This window comes from Nycticebus coucang, chromosome 3 (assembly GCF_027406575.1).
Source record: "Nycticebus coucang isolate mNycCou1 chromosome 3, mNycCou1.pri, whole genome shotgun sequence".
Classification (NCBI taxonomy): domain Eukaryota; kingdom Metazoa; phylum Chordata; class Mammalia; order Primates; family Lorisidae; genus Nycticebus; species Nycticebus coucang.
In genome coordinates this window covers 8,732,655-8,741,133 of record NC_069782.1, presented here as the reverse complement: position 1 = coordinate 8,741,133, position 8,479 = coordinate 8,732,655, and positions in this window count along the sequence as shown.

Sequence of the window (8,479 nt, the reverse complement as noted above, 5' to 3'; positions counted from 1 at the left end):
AAAGAAATCACAAAAATGGTAACTTAAAAAGTTGACAAATATCACAAAATTGAGAAAAATAGCATAATATTTGTATTAATTCATTGTTTAAAACATTGCTTTGAAACTTTTTCCCTTGCATTTTTGGCCACATACTTTTTGATCATACTTTCATACTACAATAATTCTGTGATATTTTCTTAAAAGATAATACATGGCTGGGTGCCTGTAGCTCAATGGTTAGGGTGCTGGCCACATGCTCCAGGGTTAGTGGGTTCCATCCGTGCCCAGGCCTGCTAAACAAAAAAAATAGCTGGGGTGTGGTGGGCTGTAGTCCCAGCTACTAAGGAGGCTGAGGCAAGAGAATAGCTTGAGCCCAAGAGTTTGAGGTTGCTGTGAGCTGTGACGCCACGGCACTCTATCGAAGGTGACAAAGTAAGATTCTGTCTCAATAAAAAAAAATAATAATAAAATAAGGCTCGGCGCCTGTAGCCCAAGCAGCTAAGGCGCCAGCCACATACACGGGAGCTGGAGGGTTCGAATCCAGCCCGGGCCGCCAAACAACCATGAGAACTACAACCAAAAAATAGCCAGGCATTGTGGTGGGCACCTATAGTTCCCAGCTACTTGGGAGGCTGAGGCAAATCGCTTAAGCCCAGGAGTTGGAGGTTGCTGTGAGCTGTGATGCCATGGCACTCTACCCAAGGTGACAGCTTGAGGCTCTGTCTCAAAAAAAAAAATAAATAAAAAGACAGTAAATAAATAATTCAGTGTTTCCTATAGCATGGTTGACTAAAATAATGGTTTTTATTACTGATGGATTAGAAAAGTTCCTTTATGGGGTGGCGCCTGTGGCGCAATGAGTAGGGCGCTGGCCCCAAATGCCGAGAGTGGTGGGTTCAAACCCAGCCCTGGCCAAACTGCAACAAAAAAAATAGCCGGGTGTTGTGGCGGGTGCCTACGGTCCAGCTGCTCAGGAGGCTGAGGCAAGAGAATCGCATAAGCCCAGAAGTTGGAGGTTGCTGTGAGCTGTGTGACCTCATGGTACTCTACCTGAGGGTGGTACAGTGAGACTCTGTCTCTACAAATAAAAAAAAAAAAAAAAAAAAGAAAAGTTCCTTTTTGTTTCACAACTTGTTATTGGTAACATCATATAAATTTGTTAAGATTGTTAGCGATTTGGAGAAACCTCTATCAAGGATCTTTCGTGTATACACTGTAAGATTGGGAGGCTTCACTTTTTTATACATTGACTAATCTGAAATAGTCTGTGAAGTGACACATTTATATCATGGTGTAATCTGACTCTGCACATTTCAGTCGTGATGCAGAGTATTGACCCAGTAACAGATCTTTGTAAATAGAATGGTTAATATTATCTTAGCAATACAGTTCCATGAGAACCGCATACATACAGAGGGTGCCAAAAAATGTATACACATTTTAAGGAAGGAAAAAACTGTATTAAAATTGTAATACTCAAGATACATTGAAAATGAAAGATGAATGAATACATACCATGTTGAAAACCTCTTATAATTGTAGAAGTCAAACATGACGTGAGTATTACAAATTTAACACAGTATTTTTCTTTCTGAAAATGTGTGTACAGTTTTTTGGCATCCTCTGTAATTTCACTAAACCCAAAATAAATGTACCCTCAACGTAAATTCTCCTTAGGGGATCTTCAGAATGCTTGCAGCCACTCAGAGTTCACTGACAAAAGAGGGGAATCACAATGGGAATAAAGTTGAGATGGAAAGACAAATGTACTATTTGATTCCACTTAATATGAGGCACTTAAGAGTAGTCAAAATCATGGAGACAGTAGAATGGTGGTTGCCAGGAACTAGTGGAAGAGGAGAAGTGAAGTTGTTTAGCTGTAATCTCAGCATTGGGGGAGGCTGAGGTGGGAGGATTGCTTGAGCTCAGGAGTTTGAGGCTTATCTGAGTGAGAGTGAGATCCCGACTTACGGAAAAAAAAAAATGGAAAAACCCAGCTGGGCGCTGCGGTAAGTGCCTGTATCCCAGCGGCTTCGGAGGCTGAGGCATCAGGATGCCCACAGACTTGAGTCTGAGGTTGCAGTGAGCTACGATGCCATTGCACTTTACTCCAGGGCATAGGGACCCTAACTCTGTCTCGACCAAAAAAAAAAAAAAAAAAAAAGAAAGAAAGAAAAGTGAAGTTTAATGGATATAGAATTTCAGTTTTGCAAGATAAAAAAATTCTGGAGATCTCCTTCACAATGTTAGACCTTCACACTTTAACACTACTGAGTTGTACAGTTAAAAATGCTTACAATGGTAAATTTTGTATTAGGTCTTTTTAACACAATAAAAACTTGTAGGCTGGGTACATGGTGGCTGACACCTATAATCCTAGCATTCTGGGAGGCCAAGGCTGGAGGATTGCTTGAGGTTAGGACTTTGAGACAAGCCGGAATAAGAGTGAGACCCCATCTCTACAAAAAAAAATATAGAAAAGTTAGCCAAGCATGGTGGCAAGCATCAGTAGTCCCATCTAGTTGGGAGGCTGAGCCAGGAGGATCCTTGAGCCTAGGAGTTGGAGGTCACAGTGAACTATGATGATGCCACTGCACTCTAGCCTAGGCACAGAGTGAGATTCTGTCTCAAAAAAAAAAAAAAATTTTTTTTTTTAATCCATGGTAACAGGGAAAAATGGACCATTTGGAACATTGTTGGGATCCTCCTCAGGCTTTAGGAAGGGCCTATGAAAGTGAGTAACACTGCAGCTCAAGCTTCATTAGCTTCACAGCAAAGCAACTCTGTTTTGAACATTCTGGTCTTCCCCTTCCTTTGAAGCCCAGCTGAAATGAGTTGTAGTGTCTCCATTTTCTAATCCCTGTCTATTTTATTACAGAACCATTCAGTTAACAATTTATCTTAAAGCTTTCTTGTTGACTGTCTCATGTATATATATCATAACTCTAAATTGTAGGATAAGTGTTGTCTTCTTATGGATATGCATCCATTCGTTTCCTTGTTTTTTTCTTTTTTTGAGATAGTGTCTCACTCAGTCACCTTGGCTAGAGTGCCAAGGCCTCCACCTAGCTCAACAAACTCAAACTCCTTGGCTCAAGCAATGCTCCTGCCTCAAGCAATCCTCCTGACTCATCCTCCCGAGTAGCTAAAACTACAGGTGCCCGTCACTATGCCCTATTTTTTTTTTTTTTTAATTTGGCCGGGGCTGGGTTTGAACCCGCCACCTCTGGCATATGGGACCAGCGCCCTACCCGCTGAGCCACAGGCACCGCCCACTATGCCCTATTTTTAATAGAGACAGGATCTCACTCTTGTGGGCGGTGCCTGTGGCTCAGTCGGTAAGGCTCTGGCCCCATATGCCGAGGGTGGCGGGTTCAAACCCGGCCCCGGCTGAACTGCAACCAAAAAATAGCTGGGCGTTGTGGCGTGCGCCTGTAGTCCCAGCTGCTCCGGAGGCTGAGGCAGGAGAATCGCTTGGGCCCAGGAGTTGGAGGTTGCTGTGAGCTGTGTGACGCCATGGCACTCTACCGAGGGCCATAAAGTGAGACTCTGTCTCTACAAAAAAAAAAAAAAAGGATCTCACTCTTGCTCAGGCTGATTGTGAACTCCTGGGCTCAAGAGATCCTCCCACTTTGGTCTCCCAGAGTGGTAGGATTATAAGGGTGAGCTACCACCCAGCCCATTCATTCATTTCTTCTCTTATTTGTTCATTCATTCAGTAAACATTAATTGAATTTCTCTTGTGCTAGAATCAGAAATAAAACCTACCTGCCCTGCCCTCTTGAGGGTTCATAGTTTACAGGAGGAAATGGCAAGTAAGTGGGTAACAATAATAATAGGTTATGAAGGTGCTATTGTAGGGCGGCGCCTGTGGCTCAGTGAGTAGGGCGCCGGCCCCATATGCCGAGGGTGGCGGGTTCAAACCCAGCCCTGGCCAAACTGCAACAAAAAAATAGCCGGGTGCTGTGGCGGGCGCCTGTAGTCCCAGCTACTCGGGAGGCTGAGGCAAGAGAATCGCTTAAGCCCAGGAGCTGGAGGTTGCTGTGAGCTGTGTGATGCCACGGCACTCTACCAAGGGCCATAAAGTGAGACTCTGTCTCTACAAAAAAAAAAAAAAAAATGAAGGTGCTATTGTAAAGGTTATGTGCTAGGTGCTGTGGAGTACAGCAGAGGTTACCTGACTCAGCCTGAAGTGTCAAGGAGAGCTTCCTGCAATTGCAACTTCTCTTTTCTTTCTTTTTTTTTTTTCTGAGACAAGAATTTCACTTTGTCACCCTTAGTAGAGTGTCATGGCATCATAGCTCATAGCAGCCTCAAACTCTTGGGCATAAGTGATCCCTTTGCCTCAGCCTCCGAAGTAGCTGGGACTATAGGTGCTTGCCACAACGCTTGGCGATTTTTAGAGACAGAGTCTTGCTCTAGCTGGGGCTCGTCTCAAACTCCTGAACTTAGGCAATCCTCCTGTCTTGACCTATCTCGAGTGCTAGGATTATGGGTGTGAGCCACCGCACAGGCCCTGCAACTTTACTTTTTGAGGATACTTTGAATTTGGGGATACTTTTCAATATTCCTCAAAAGGCATGCTAGCATTCTAATTTATAATAATATAAATGCTAACATTCTTGTTTTTAACTATAATCCAAAGATTTTGGATTCAAATGGCATTCAAGATCCTCATGTAGCTTTTGCTACTATTTCTAGCTTCTTACTTCATTGGGTATAAGAGTACTAGAAGCACTTAGCTCTCACATTTATATTTTTTCTTATCAGCCTTCTTATGTGCCATGGTTTGGTAGTACTAGAGTTGTTAAAACTTATAAGAGCCTTTGCCTTTCCCCTGTAAAGTCCCTGACTCTCCCAGCAGTTAGCCCTTTGTATTCCCATGGCATAAGCATGTTAATATCTCTATTTACCTTTTCATTATGATACTCACCATGGTATATTTTATTATTTTTTTATTTTTTTATTGTTAAATCATAGCTGTGTACATTAGTGCAATCGCCTATACCCATTCTAAGATGCACCATAGATGTGGCCCCACCCACTACCCTCCCTCCACCAAAACCTCCCCCCTCCCTTCCCCTTCCTTGGCCCTTTCCCCTAGACCATGGTATATTTTAATTATGGACTTATGTACCTCTCTGTCCATTGAAGTGGTAATAATCATGTTTTGATCCCCTAGTCCTGGTTTTAGCTCAGTACCTATGACACAGTAGGAGGTATGCAACAAATAATGCTTGTTGATTTCATGAAGGAATGGTAAGTCTAGAGTTTGAAGTCTTATTTTGAGTGAATTGATTGGCCATATTGTGCATATTATTAATATTTCATGGTCACAGATCGCATTCTTAACAAGGACCAATTAGCTTACAACAGGATCACTTCTACCTTCAAAATATACTGTTCTCCACCTCTACCACCTCTGTCTGGCTCCCTTCTCTTACCTAGATGGCCTTAGTCACTTCGCAGCTTGTCTCCCCACTTCTCCTCTTCATCCTCTGTAGTGAATTCTTCATAGAGAAGCCAAGATGAGCTTCTAGAAACAAATCTGATTGTGTGTCTCCTAAAGTGGTTTTAAGACCTCCATGGGTCCTTCGCATGCTTGCTTTTGGAGATTTTGAAGACTTCTTCCCTTGTTTATAGGAAAAATGAAAAGATACCCAAATTACATGTTAAGTATTTGGTTTTATTTATTTTTGCAATCACAATTTATAATTTTGCTTCTGAAATTCTTTAGCTACAAGTAACTGGTTTAATTCATAATTATCTAAGACTTCTTGTGATTAATATACTTAGGAATTTTTGAAAGTGAGAATTGCTTTAAAATGTGATTAAAATTTTATAGATACTAAATTTAACAATGAATGAAATTCCTCGGTAGTTGTGGACATTTGCAGGTGTGGTAACTCGTAGCAGCATGAGCAAGATAGTGAGACCCCATCTCTAAAAAATTTATATAGTATATATTTATGTACATTTAAGCGTTTATTAATTTTAATGGCTATAATTTGTTTTTGTATTTTGGACTTGTATTTTTCCAAGTCCCGTAATTTTTCTAGGTCCCTAAAAACATGACAGACCCTAGATATTCAGTGGAGAGCAACCAACTAATGGATAAAATGGCGCTGTTCACTGTCCTGCTTAAAACTCTCCTGTGACTTTCCACTATTCCTAAAATAAAATCCTTACTGTGGCCTGTGGGGCCTGGTATGATGTAGCTCTTCCTATCTCTGTCTTCCGCTCACATGTCGAAGCCTCCTGATCATCCCTCCTATTCCTTGACCACTCAAGCATTTGCTTTTCACTTCAGTTTAAATGTCACTCTTTTTTTTTTTTTTTTTTTTTTTTTCATTTTGGCCGGGGCTAGGTTTGAACCCGCCACCTCCATCATATGGGACCGGCGCCCTACTCCTTGAGCCACAGGCGCTGCCCTTAAATGTCACTCTTAAGAAGATCCTTCCCTAACCACTTTATCTAAAGTGAGCCTCCCTCAGTTATTCTGTATCCCATCACTCTGGATATTTCCTTCTCAGTAGTTCCTTTTGCCCTAAGGATGTTGGCTCCATGTAGGGAAGAACCTTCTGGTTTATTGCTATATCCCTAACACTTAGCACAGAGTCTGACATAGATAGTACTTAGTATATATTTGTTGAACAAGTGAAGAGTTGTATTAATAGATAATTTAACTATTCTTGTAGTGTTATAATTTTACCATCTTTATTTTTATTTATTTATTTATTGCAGTTTTTTTTTTTTTTTTTTTTTTTGTACGGGGCTGAGTTTGAACCTGCCACCTCCAGTATTTGGGGCCGGCACCCTACTCCTTGAGCCACAGGCACCATCCTTCCATCTTTATATTGTTGGTATAAACCCTACCTGGTTGTAATTTTCTTAAAATTGCTGAATGATTATTTTATTTATTTTATTTATTTATTTATTTATTTATTATTATTTTTTTTTTTTGTAGAGACAGAGTTTCACTTTATGGCCCTCGGTAGAGTGCCGTGGCGTCACACAGCTCACAGCAACCTCCAACTCCTGGGCTTAGGCGATTCTCCTGCCTCAGCCTCCCGAGTACCTGGGACTACAGGCGCCCGCCACAACGCCCGGCTATTTTTTTGTTGTTGCAGTTTGGCCGGGGCTGGGTTTGAACCCGCCACCCTCGGCATATGGGGCCGGCGCCCTGCTCACTGAGCCACAGGCGCCGCCTATTTATTTTTTAAGAGATGGGTTCTTCCTCTGTTGCCCAGGAGTGCAGTGACACAATCATAGCTCAGTGCAGCTTTGGACTTTTAGTCTCAAACAGTCTTCTTGCCCGAGTAGCTGGGACTGCAGACAAGCGCCATCATGCCTGGCTAATTTTTCTTCATGTTTTTAGAGATGGGATCTTGCTCTGTTGCCCAAACTGGTCTTGAACTCCTTGCCTGAAATGATCCTCCTGCCTTACCCTTCCATCTGCTGGAATTATATGCATGAGCCACTATACTAGGCAAAACTACTAAATTTTGTTTGCTAATATTTTACTTCAGGTTTTGACATCTGTCTTCACAAGTAAAGATTGGTCTACAGTTATATTTTTTGTACTTTCTTAGTCCAGATGGGTATTGAGAATATGTTAGCCTTGTGGAACAAATTAGGAATCTTTCCCCTTTATTCTCATACATTCTGGAATAGTAGGGATAACATGGAAATTATCTGTTCCATAAAAGTTTGGTCGTATACACCCAGAAAACCATTTGGGCTTGATGTTGTTTTAGTGGCTAGCTCTTTGACTATCTTCCAGATTTCTGCTATGGGTTATTTCCCTAATTTTTCTTGAGTTGATTTTGATAATTTCAGTTTTCTTGAGTATCCATTTTATTTAATCTTCATTTATTGACATAAAGTTATATGTAATTCTCACCCAATTTAAAAGATCTTTTCTAAATCTGTAGTTGGAATGCCCTCTTTCTTAGCCCTAATGTTTTATTTATGACCTCTCTCTCTTTCTTAATTGACCAGATTTTCTAGAGGATTATTTTCCTTCTTTCTTTGTCTTTTTCTTTCTCTTTCTCCCTCCCTCCGTTCCTTCCTTCTCTCTCTTTCTCTCTCTCTTTCTTTTTTTCTTTCTTTCCTTTCCTCCCTTTTTTATTAATCATAACTGTATATATTAATGCATTTATGGGGTACAATGTGCTGATTTTATATGCAATTTAAAATGCTTACATCAAACTGGTTAACATAGCCTTCACCTCACTTACTTGATTATTGTGTTAAGACATTTATACTCTACACTTAATAGATTTGACATGTACCCTTGCAATATGCACCATAGGTGTGGTTCTACCCTTTACCCTCCCTTCATCCAGCCTCCCCCCTCCTTTCCCCCTTCTCTCTTTTATTGTTTTGGATTCATTGAGGGTACAAAGAATTAGGTTACCCTGATTGCATTTGTTAGATAAAGTTCTTCTTATAATTGCATCGTGCCCCCAAGAGGTGTGCCATACACTGTTACCCA